This window comes from Humulus lupulus, chromosome 7, assembly GCF_963169125.1.
Source record: "Humulus lupulus chromosome 7, drHumLupu1.1, whole genome shotgun sequence".
NCBI classification, from domain to species: Eukaryota; Viridiplantae; Streptophyta; class Magnoliopsida; order Rosales; family Cannabaceae; genus Humulus; species Humulus lupulus.
In genome coordinates this window covers 78,525,194-78,535,108 of record NC_084799.1, presented here as the reverse complement: position 1 = coordinate 78,535,108, position 9,915 = coordinate 78,525,194, and positions in this window count along the sequence as shown.

The window sequence follows — 9,915 nt, the reverse complement described above, 5'->3', positions numbered from 1 at the left end:
GGTGATCAAGTAAAAGCAAGGTAAGAGATCTTTGTCATTTCATGTTCTTGTCCCTCTTCTAAGTCTTTATACTCTAATTCTTTCTTAAAAATCTTCATGTGGCACTTTGGGGCTCTGTTTGAGAGTGTACAGCGCAAGGGGGAGTTTTGAGAAGCTAAGAAAACACATCTCCAAGCTAGAACTATAAGAAGGTAGAAATCTATGGTTATTCTTTGAGTTTTGTGTTAATATTTGTATATCTGGTTGTATAGGTTATTTTAATGGTTTTTGGAGCTTATTTTATGCTTAAGGTTGAGATTGTGTGATTTGATGATTTGCATGCATGCATGTGGCTAGAGTTATGATATAAATGCTTGTTGTTGTTAAGTTTGTGTAAAAAATGCATGCTGCCAAAATTCATGGTCTGGTTTCAAACGGGTCATATCTCACACTTCTCCTCTTTTTGTGAACATAAATTATTTATTTGAATATTTCTTTCTGAGTACTTGAGGTTAGGCTTTCGAAAATCGTAAAAGTATATTTTTAAACCCAAGTTGTGTACTTTTTGGCATTGTGATGTAAATCTGGAAATTTTTTGGGCAGCATGCACTATACAGATTGTTTTGACTTTTGAACAGCTTTTACTAATCTAAAAACTATGAATTTTGGTATGATATTATTTTATACATTTATAAGTGTTGCCATAAAATTTTAGAGGAAAATATATTATGGTTTAAGAGAATTTTTTTTTTCAAAATTTGTCATAAAATTTGGAAACAAAACTTCTGGGCAGCAAGCACTTCCTAGATTGCTTCAATTGTTTTAATGGGTTTTATTACTCCAAAAATTATGAAATTTTTAAGAAATATAACTTATACATGTATAAAGATTCCTGTAAAATTTTCAAAAGAACTGGGCTATGATGAAAGAGAAATAAATTTTCAAAGTTACTTTAAAATCTGGGAAAAACTTCAGGGCAGCAGGCACTATCCAGATTGATTTAAATATTTGAATGAGTTTTTCCATCCCAAAAATTATGAAATTTTGAATAGAATTAGTTAAGATATGAATAAAAAATCCTGTAAAATTTTATATAAAATTGTGTCACAGTTTAAGAGGAATGATTTTTCTAAGTTTGCCCTAAAAATGAAAAGTAGTAATTTCAAACATTAACGAAAAGTGATTTTGGGGAGGTTAGTTCTCTTAACCTAAAACAATTTTTGACGTGAAACTTTCGCCTAGTTCTCCTCCTTATGACACAGAATATGTGAACGATAGTTTAAGGGTTTTTGCAAATAAATTTAACTTACAGAAAAAGTTTAAAAATGAGACTTTAACACTTTAAATTAAATAGTGGAAGTAAAGTTTTGGAAATGAAAAGAAATAGTTACTTGCAAAGATAACTAAGGATTTGGAGATTTAACCAATCCTCAAATCGTCTTAAGTTAATTAAAGTTGATTTTCACCATTTTATAATTTAAGGGTCCTATTGCCCTTCTTTTAAAAAATAACATAAAATGAGATCCTATGTTATGGATAAAAATGGTAAAAATGGGAGTTTAGGTTTTGTATAACCTTTCAGAGAAAGGGATAACATTGTCATATATTAATTGTAAAGGGTCAAAAAGTGGTATTTTGGTAAATGATAGAAAATGGTAAACTTTCGTAAGAAAGCGAAACTCATTTTACTTAAAACCAAAATACGAGTTATATAATAAGAGAGTTCTTTATTCAAAGAATATTAAAATGCACAGCATGGAGAGCGTGTTGCGGTGGGGCCGATTTTTTTATGATACCGTAAAGGCTAAAACGAAATCCGGCCTAAGAGGCTATAGTATAGAGTCTCTGAGAATTTATTTCATGTAGCTATCGTAGAATATTAGCTGAGAATGTGCCATAGTTTAATCTGAGAACACTGTATTAATTACAGTAACCGCAAAAGGGAAAACAAATAGCTGTGTTAAAGATCCAGCTGGGAACTAAGGACTCCAAGTAAGTTAGCATTTCCCTTCTTGGCTATAACATGAATATACTAGTGTGTGCTTGTAGTAGTAGATTACACTAGTTTTGTTTGGGTCATTAAGACCAGGGTATGCTTAATAACCACTCTTGTAATGCTTTTGCATTCTGCGGATAAATGGTAAGTAGTTTTAGGTTGAAGCTAGAACCTTAGCATAATATAGTTCGGGTTGGAGTTGGGACAAAGTAAGAATATAGTTCGGGTAGGAGCGAAGACATGGTGACAATATTGTAATGCCCCAAATTTCCTAATAAGGTTTAGGACCTTGATTAGGAGGCCGGGAGGGCCATAATTGACTTATTATAGCATTTAATGGTTGTATGCATGTTTACGTGGATTATACTATTATATGATGGTGAACGCATGCATATGGGCTCGTATGTTAATTATGAGGGTAATTTGGTAATTTGGCCACTGTGGGCGTAATTGTGTATCTTGGGTGCATGATTGTGATTAATTAATATAGCCACATTATAAGGTGGATTGGTTCGAGCTATCGACATGAGACGATCATGAGATGTAAGTGTTCGGTCTAGTCATAACGGGTTTAAGTCCGGGGCTCGGGGTGAGTCTCGGGGTGAATTTGATGACTAGAGCATTACCGGGAACTAAAGGGTAATGGGATATGGATTATTGGTGTTTGAGGTTATTGGGAATAGCGGGAGTTGGAGGGTGTTAACTGTGATTAATGAAATAGGTGCGAAAGGACGGTTTTGCCCTTGGTGGCTGTTAAGGTTTTCTTTTAGACCTAAGGGTACTTAGGTCTTTTCACCCTAAGAGATATATATCAGCCATTAAGGCTATAGAAGAGTAACAAAAACAGAGTTTCTCCTCCTTCTCTCCCGATAGATTTCCTTCCTTATTTCTCTTTGGATTTTCAAGCTCAGTTTGAGGAATTAAGCCAAGGAACCAAGCTTAGCCAAGCTAGGGTTATGCTCCACCATTGAAGAGGGTGTGTTTCTGGGATTAAGGTGAGTTTCTAGCCACTAGAACTCTTGATTTTGCTCTGTTTTCTAAGTTAAGTTTCAGCTGGTTTTTGGGTTGGAAACTTGGGAATTGTTTGGAGTTTTGGATAGGGTTCTTGGGGTTGTGGTCCCTAGGACATGTGGAGGTGGTATTTGGGTTCATTTGGGAGTTAATTTGACATTTGGAAGCTTTTGGATTGGGTTGGAAATGGTAGAATCGAAAGAAGGGAAACCTGGGAATTGGCTGGCTGAAGGTAGCGCTACAGCGCCCAGTATAGGGCGCTATAGCGCTACCTGCAGGGAGGTGGGGCGGTTTGTGGTTCTGCCTTGAGCGCTGGGGCGCTAGAAGGGCAGCGCTGTAGCGCTACCCTGTTCCTTCAGAACCCTGTTTTGGGTGTTTTTAAAGGCTTTTGGCTTGAGGTTTCAATCCTTAAGGCCCGGGATCGAATCTACTCACTGCGTGGGCATGTTTCGAGGTCCCGAGAGTGGGGTTTAGGTTAAGACCCTATCTTTGGTAATTTTCAATGATTCGAGATTGTTTTGGTTGTGACTAGGTGACCGTCAAAGGATTAAGGATCGATCGTTCTCAGGGGTCGTTCTTGTTCTAATTCTCACTCGAACCGGAGGTAAGAAAACTGCACCCTGTGTATATGTGACATGCATGGCTATTATGATGCCTGTTGGTTGATTACTGAGCATGACATGCGTGGTCATTATTGATGCGTGTCGGTTGATTATTATGTATGACATGCATGGCTATTCTTGATGCATGTTGGTTGACTATTAAACGTGACATGCATGGCTTTGGTGCATGTTGGATTGTTGGATATATATTGCATATGATGCATAAGAAACATGTGACTAGGACATGCTTTGTATACTGGGTGTGATATCGTTCAGAGCTTGAGCCTCTGTGTTATTGCATAGTCCTAATTGTACTAATACCTGTTTAGTAAGCATGTTGAGTACCTTGTTTATGGACATGGAACATGTGATATATGATTGGTGGCATGACTTACTTGTGTATGGCGCTGGCTTATTAGTTAGAATCGACAATGGTGTCAGATCCGTCTGTGAAGCTGTGACTTATTAGTTAAGTTCACCATGGGCTGAGCACTGGTCGTGTTTTACCGACCCAAGGGTCAGAAGTGGCAGTGCGTTGTGAACGTCGGGCCAAATAAAGATTAGATCTAATCGAGGTCGGCATTGAATGACTCATATGGGGTATTAATGCTGGACCGACCGGAAGGTCAATGAGAACTTGTAAGCGCTTGCCTGGTCTACGACCAGATGACTATAGCCAAGGTATATGACCCCGGTGACCATTTGTCACATGGCTAAGGGCGTTGTCCATAGTTTCGACTCTAGGGTCGTGAGGAAGGTTATGTTGGTGACTAATCACCTTGCACCTGTCCTAATCAAACTTATGAAAGGATCATGTATCAGTTAAGCCCTGGTGACCCTATCGTCACATGGCTAGAAGGAGCGATGCTCATTATTGTGACTTTTGGCTATTGTCACCTATTTGCTTGGACTGATAGTCCTGAATGGTTATTATGATCGTTGTTGACATTATATCAAGCTTTATTGGGTTTTCTTGATGGGCTTCGGCTCACGGGTGCTACGTGGTGCAGGTAAAGGCAAGCAGGAAGCTGGACCATCCTTGAGTTGGAGAGCTTAGGTGATGACGTGTACATATGCAGCTGCTCGTCCGCCACGGCCGAGGTTTAAAGTGGAACTAGGGTTGAACCCTGTTTTGCCGCTTAGAACGGCCTGTTGTAAATATTTTCTGTAATAAACTCTGAAACTTTATTTTCGGGATCCCAATGTATATATTAAATGTTCTAGTGAAACATTACATCTTAACCAAAATGTTTAATCCCTAAACCGCTAATCACACTTAGTCACACGTTTTTGGCCAAATGACTCGATTAGCGAGTTTAGCACTGTTTACAAGGCACCCTGTAACGGTCCCTGGGGTTAGGGCGTTACAAATATAGTTTGAGTAGAAGCCAGGTGTAATGCCCCGGATTCCCTATTATGGTTAACGGCTGGATTTGTAGGCTTGGAGGGCCATAATTGCTTAATTACGCCATTAAATGTGTTTATGCATATTTATGAGAATTATATTATAGTATAATGTTAATTGTATGCATGTTGGTGATATATGTTGAGACCACATTATGATGTGGGTTTGTTCAAGCTGTTCGACATGAGACGATCGTAGGTTATTGATTAGCGGTTTAGTCATAACGGGATTAAGTGTCGGGACTTGGGTTGAGTCTCGGGGTGATTTTGATGATTAGAGCGTTACCGGGAGATAAAGGGTAACGGGATGTGAATTATTTGTGTTTATGATTTTTGAGAATAGCGGGAATTGGAGAGCGTTAATTATGATTAACGAGTTAGGAGGAAAGTACCAAAAATGCCCTTAGGATCCTTTAGAAAGTATTAAATGACCTAGGGGTAAAATGGACATTTCACCCCTAGGATAGTTATAACACTCTTGGCTGAAGAAAATAGTGAAGGAAAACAGAGTATGTTTTAGAGTTCTCCCGTACCTCCTTTTTCTCACTGTTCTTTGTGGTTTTTGAGCCAACTTTGAGGATTTTAGCTTGGGAAGCAAGCCTTGGAAGTTTGGGAGTGTGTTCCACTATTGAAGGCCATCATAAGCCAAGCTTTGGGTAAGTTTCTAACCATGGTTTCTCTGGTTTGCTCTGTTTTGGTTTTGTTTTGCAGCTGAGTTTCCTAGGATGGATTCATGGTTTTTGTTGGGAGTTTTGGCTAGGGTTCCCATGCTTGTGATGTTTGGGGTGTGTTAGGATGGTTTTTGGGTTTATTTGGCATCAAGAATAGGCTTTGGAAGCTTGGAAATCGAGTTAGAATCGAAGGAGATGAAGAAGGTCGGTTCAGGGGTGTTTGGGCCTGGAGGTAGCGCTACAGCGCCCACCCTAGGGCGCTATAGCGCTCCTCAGGAGGCTTTCTGGTGCTTGGGCGGTTTTGAGTATAGCGCTGTGGCGCTAGGGGTTGAGCGCTGTAGCGCTACCCTGTTCCTTCCAAACCCCGTTTTGAGTGTTTTTGACTTGGGGTTTCAATCCTTAAGGCCCGGGATCGAATCTACTCACCGTGTGGGCATGTTTCGAGGTCCCGAGGGTGGTGCTTAGGTTAAGACCCTATTATTGTGAATTCTCATTAATGGAGGTTATAATTGGTTGTGATTAGGTAACCGCTAAGGAACTAAAAGACCGATCGTTCTCAGGGGTCGTCTTTATCATACTTCTCGCTCGAACTTGAGGTAAGAAAACAGTGTATGAACACAGTTGCACCCTGTACAGGTATATGACATGCACGGTTTGATATTGAGGCATGTTGGTTGATATATGTGAACGTGGATTGCATATGAAATGCTAATGAATGCTGATTACCTGCTTGAGACACTGACTAGTCAGGGACCGACTCTAAAGTCGATGATCACGCATTGAATGGCTCTATGGCATTAATGCGGGACCGGCCCTAAGGTCGAAGAACTTATAAGCGCTTGCCTGGTTTACGACCAGATGACTATAGCCAAGGTATATGACCTCGATGACTGTTTGTCACGTGGCTAAGGGACGTTGTCCATAGTTTCGACCCTAGAGTCGTGAGGAAGGTTATGTTGGTGACCAATCACCATGCACCTGTCCTGAACATGCTTATGAAAGAAATCACCTATCAGTTAAGCCCTGGTGACCCTATCGTCACATGGCTAGAAGGAGCGATGCTCATTATTGTGACTTTTGGCTAATGTCACCTACTTGTTGGACTGATAGTCCTGAATGGTTACTATGATCGTTGTTGATATTATATCATGTTTTATTATGTTTTCTTGCTGGGCCTTGGCTCATGGGTGTTATGTGGTGCAGGTAAAGGAAAGGAAAAGCTTGGCCAGCCTTGAGTGGAGAGCTTGGGCCGATGTGATGTACATACAGGGCCGCTTGACCGCCACGGTCAAGGAGTTCTCAGAGGGACTAGGGGTTTACCCTATTTTTGCCGCTTAGGCCGGCGGAGTTTGTAAATATTGGAACTGTTGTGACTCTTTTGTATTACGAACTACTTGTAAATATTTTGAAAGGCTCATGAGCAGTTTATTTACTTAACGAAAAGTACCCTTTCCTTTTTGCTGGTTTTTCACCTTAACCCGATAATAACACTTAGATCACGTTTTTAACCAAAGGACTCGGGTAGCGGGTCAAATTTCCCGTTCACCGTTCTCCGTAACTGTTCTGGGGTAGCCAGGGCGTTACACCAAGACATGGTGAATATATAGTCCGAGTTGAAGCCAGGACATGGTGAACATATAGTCTGGGTAGAAGCCAAGACATGGTGAATATATAGTCCGGGTTGGAGCCAGGACAATGGTAATAAAGTCCAGGTTGGAGCCAGGACATTGACGGTGGAACTTGGTTGAGGCCCGGATCCCTTGCTGATAATGTAATTGCTTAGTCATGATGTGTGATAAATATATCTTGAATTTTCTGAGTGCAGGATATTACGATATGAATGATATATTGTATGTTATGGGAATTTTCTGAGGGCAAGTTATTGTGCTATGTTTGAACTTGGTTGTTAGAAACAACCAAAGTTATTATTCGGATATGATTATATATATTGAATGTTCTAGAAATTTTCTGAGTGTGGGTTTTATATGTTATGTAACAAATTGGTTGTTGAGTGCAACCAAAGTGTTGATATCTGTTATGTTTATTACCTGCAAAATTGTATGGTAGGGTTGGGACTTATCCCATACGCTAGTGATCGGTAGTTATATCTACCTTAGGTCGACATGTTGTTGGGTTTTAGTATACTTGTGTGTGTAAGGTTATTTTTACTAATTGTTGTCGCTTACCTTGTTATTCATATTGTAGGTAAGTGCAAAAGCAAAGTGGAGCAGTGAGCGCTAGAGTCTGCTTGCAGATATGTACATGTGGCCCGACCTAGGAGTTTTTGATGGAACACCATTTTGAAAAGAAAAAGCTAGGAGCTTGTTATTTCTTTTATGACATTTGTTTTTCTATAACTCTGTGGAAGAGTAGTTGTAGTTCTGTTTGCTAAACTAAAAATGTGCGCACAGTCTTTTCTTAAATTTTTTTATATGAATTTTCGGTACAATGATTTAAAGTAAAAGTTTAAATTTCTGGTCTTGTATTCGTTGGGTCGTTACAGTGTCAATATTTTTGTTTCAATTGTATTTTTGGTTGGATAAAAATGCATGATAATTTTTTTTAAATTATTTTGGTAAAAGGACATATAGTGTTTCAGCCTAGGGTATTTGATAAGGGTTATGAGTTGTGTTGGTTTGTTTCTTTTTATTTTAAATCATTGAGCAATGAGCATGTTGATAATTGTAGAATTGTCATGTTAGTATACTAAGAGTATTCCGACCATGAGTGTTTGTTGTGGTTAGGGTTGTGTAATGATTTTGATTGTTAGTTTTGCATGTTCAAACATGATATTGGGGTGTTCAATGTGTAGAAACATGTTAGAACAAATTGTTAAAGGATTAATAAGCATTGTATAGGCACTTTATGATCTTATGAGCTTGCTGATTATTATTTGAATAAAGAAGCATGATGTGATTTTGTGGTAAACATGGTTGTTATGTCTTATGTGTATTTCGGCCTAAGCTATATTACATGGTGTGATATTGTTCTAAATGCGTAAATGCGATTAAGGATTATTAGGGACTTGCATAAGATGTTAGAAAGCATGTTAGATCTATCCATGTATTATTGATATATTATTAATGTTTTATTGGTCATTTTATAATTTTATGTTACTTGCTGAATTTTATCGTTTATATATTTATTTAGAAAGCATGAGTAAACTAGGAGTGAGTTTGATGTCATGATTTCATGATATATGCTAAAGATGAAAAGGGTTAGTTTCATATATTTTGTTCTTTCATTTCAGTAAGAAAACCTATGATTTTATGTAGACTTATATGCTTAAAAGATAAAAGCAAATAAATGAATGACATGTTGAATTTTATTTTTTAGGTTTATGAGATTAACAATCATGTGTATCTAAGGGTGGTTTTTGTGCCATGATGATATTGTATTTATGATTAGGAATATTAAGAAATTTGGTATATATGTTTGGATTAAAGTTTGGTATCATTTGTCTATTGTTGATTCAGGCCATGATTAGTTTGTGAGTTTTGGTTTTGATTTTGAGATTAAGTCTTGATGCATGATTTCCTATGGTTTCAAGATGTCAAAATGGTAGCAAGCATGCTAGGAAAATTAATAGGTAATTCGTTAAGTGTTAATAATGTTTGCTGTTTTTTTGTAAAATTGTTAAGAAATAAGTGTATAATCTTATGTTGTATGCTTATGATCTTACATTGATTGTTTATGCTCACGTTTCAAATGATCTTATGGTTATGATTACGTTCTTATGATGTATGATTATGCTTATGTCACAAATAGTATCATGCTTATGATTATGACTAAGTGTTGATAGCGATTGCTGTAAGAAAAGTATGTTAAGAATGTATGAAGTATGTCACTTATGTTTGTATGTCTTGTTTGTACTTCCTTACTGGGCTTTTAGCTCACCCCCCTTACTTTCCCCCTTGCAGGTAGACACTGGATAGATTTGTTTGGCACGCATGGTGAGCTGAGTCAGTTTTTCATGAGTATGTATGTATGCTGCAGAGAGCCAATGAACGAGGAAACGTTCCAGAACGGCGTAGTGCCTTGGAGTCTTTCTATGTTAAAGTATTAGTGGGATGTATTTTAGTTCTTTTTAAAAGACTGCATAAAATTTTTTTGTTTTGTTTTGAACATTGGATCCAAATTCTGCATGTATTTCCAATACTGTGTTTTCAGACAAAGTTATGAAATCTTTTGAGCTATAGTTAAATCTAGTATTTTAATAAAGATGGGCAATTAGGGGCGTTATATGGCTTAT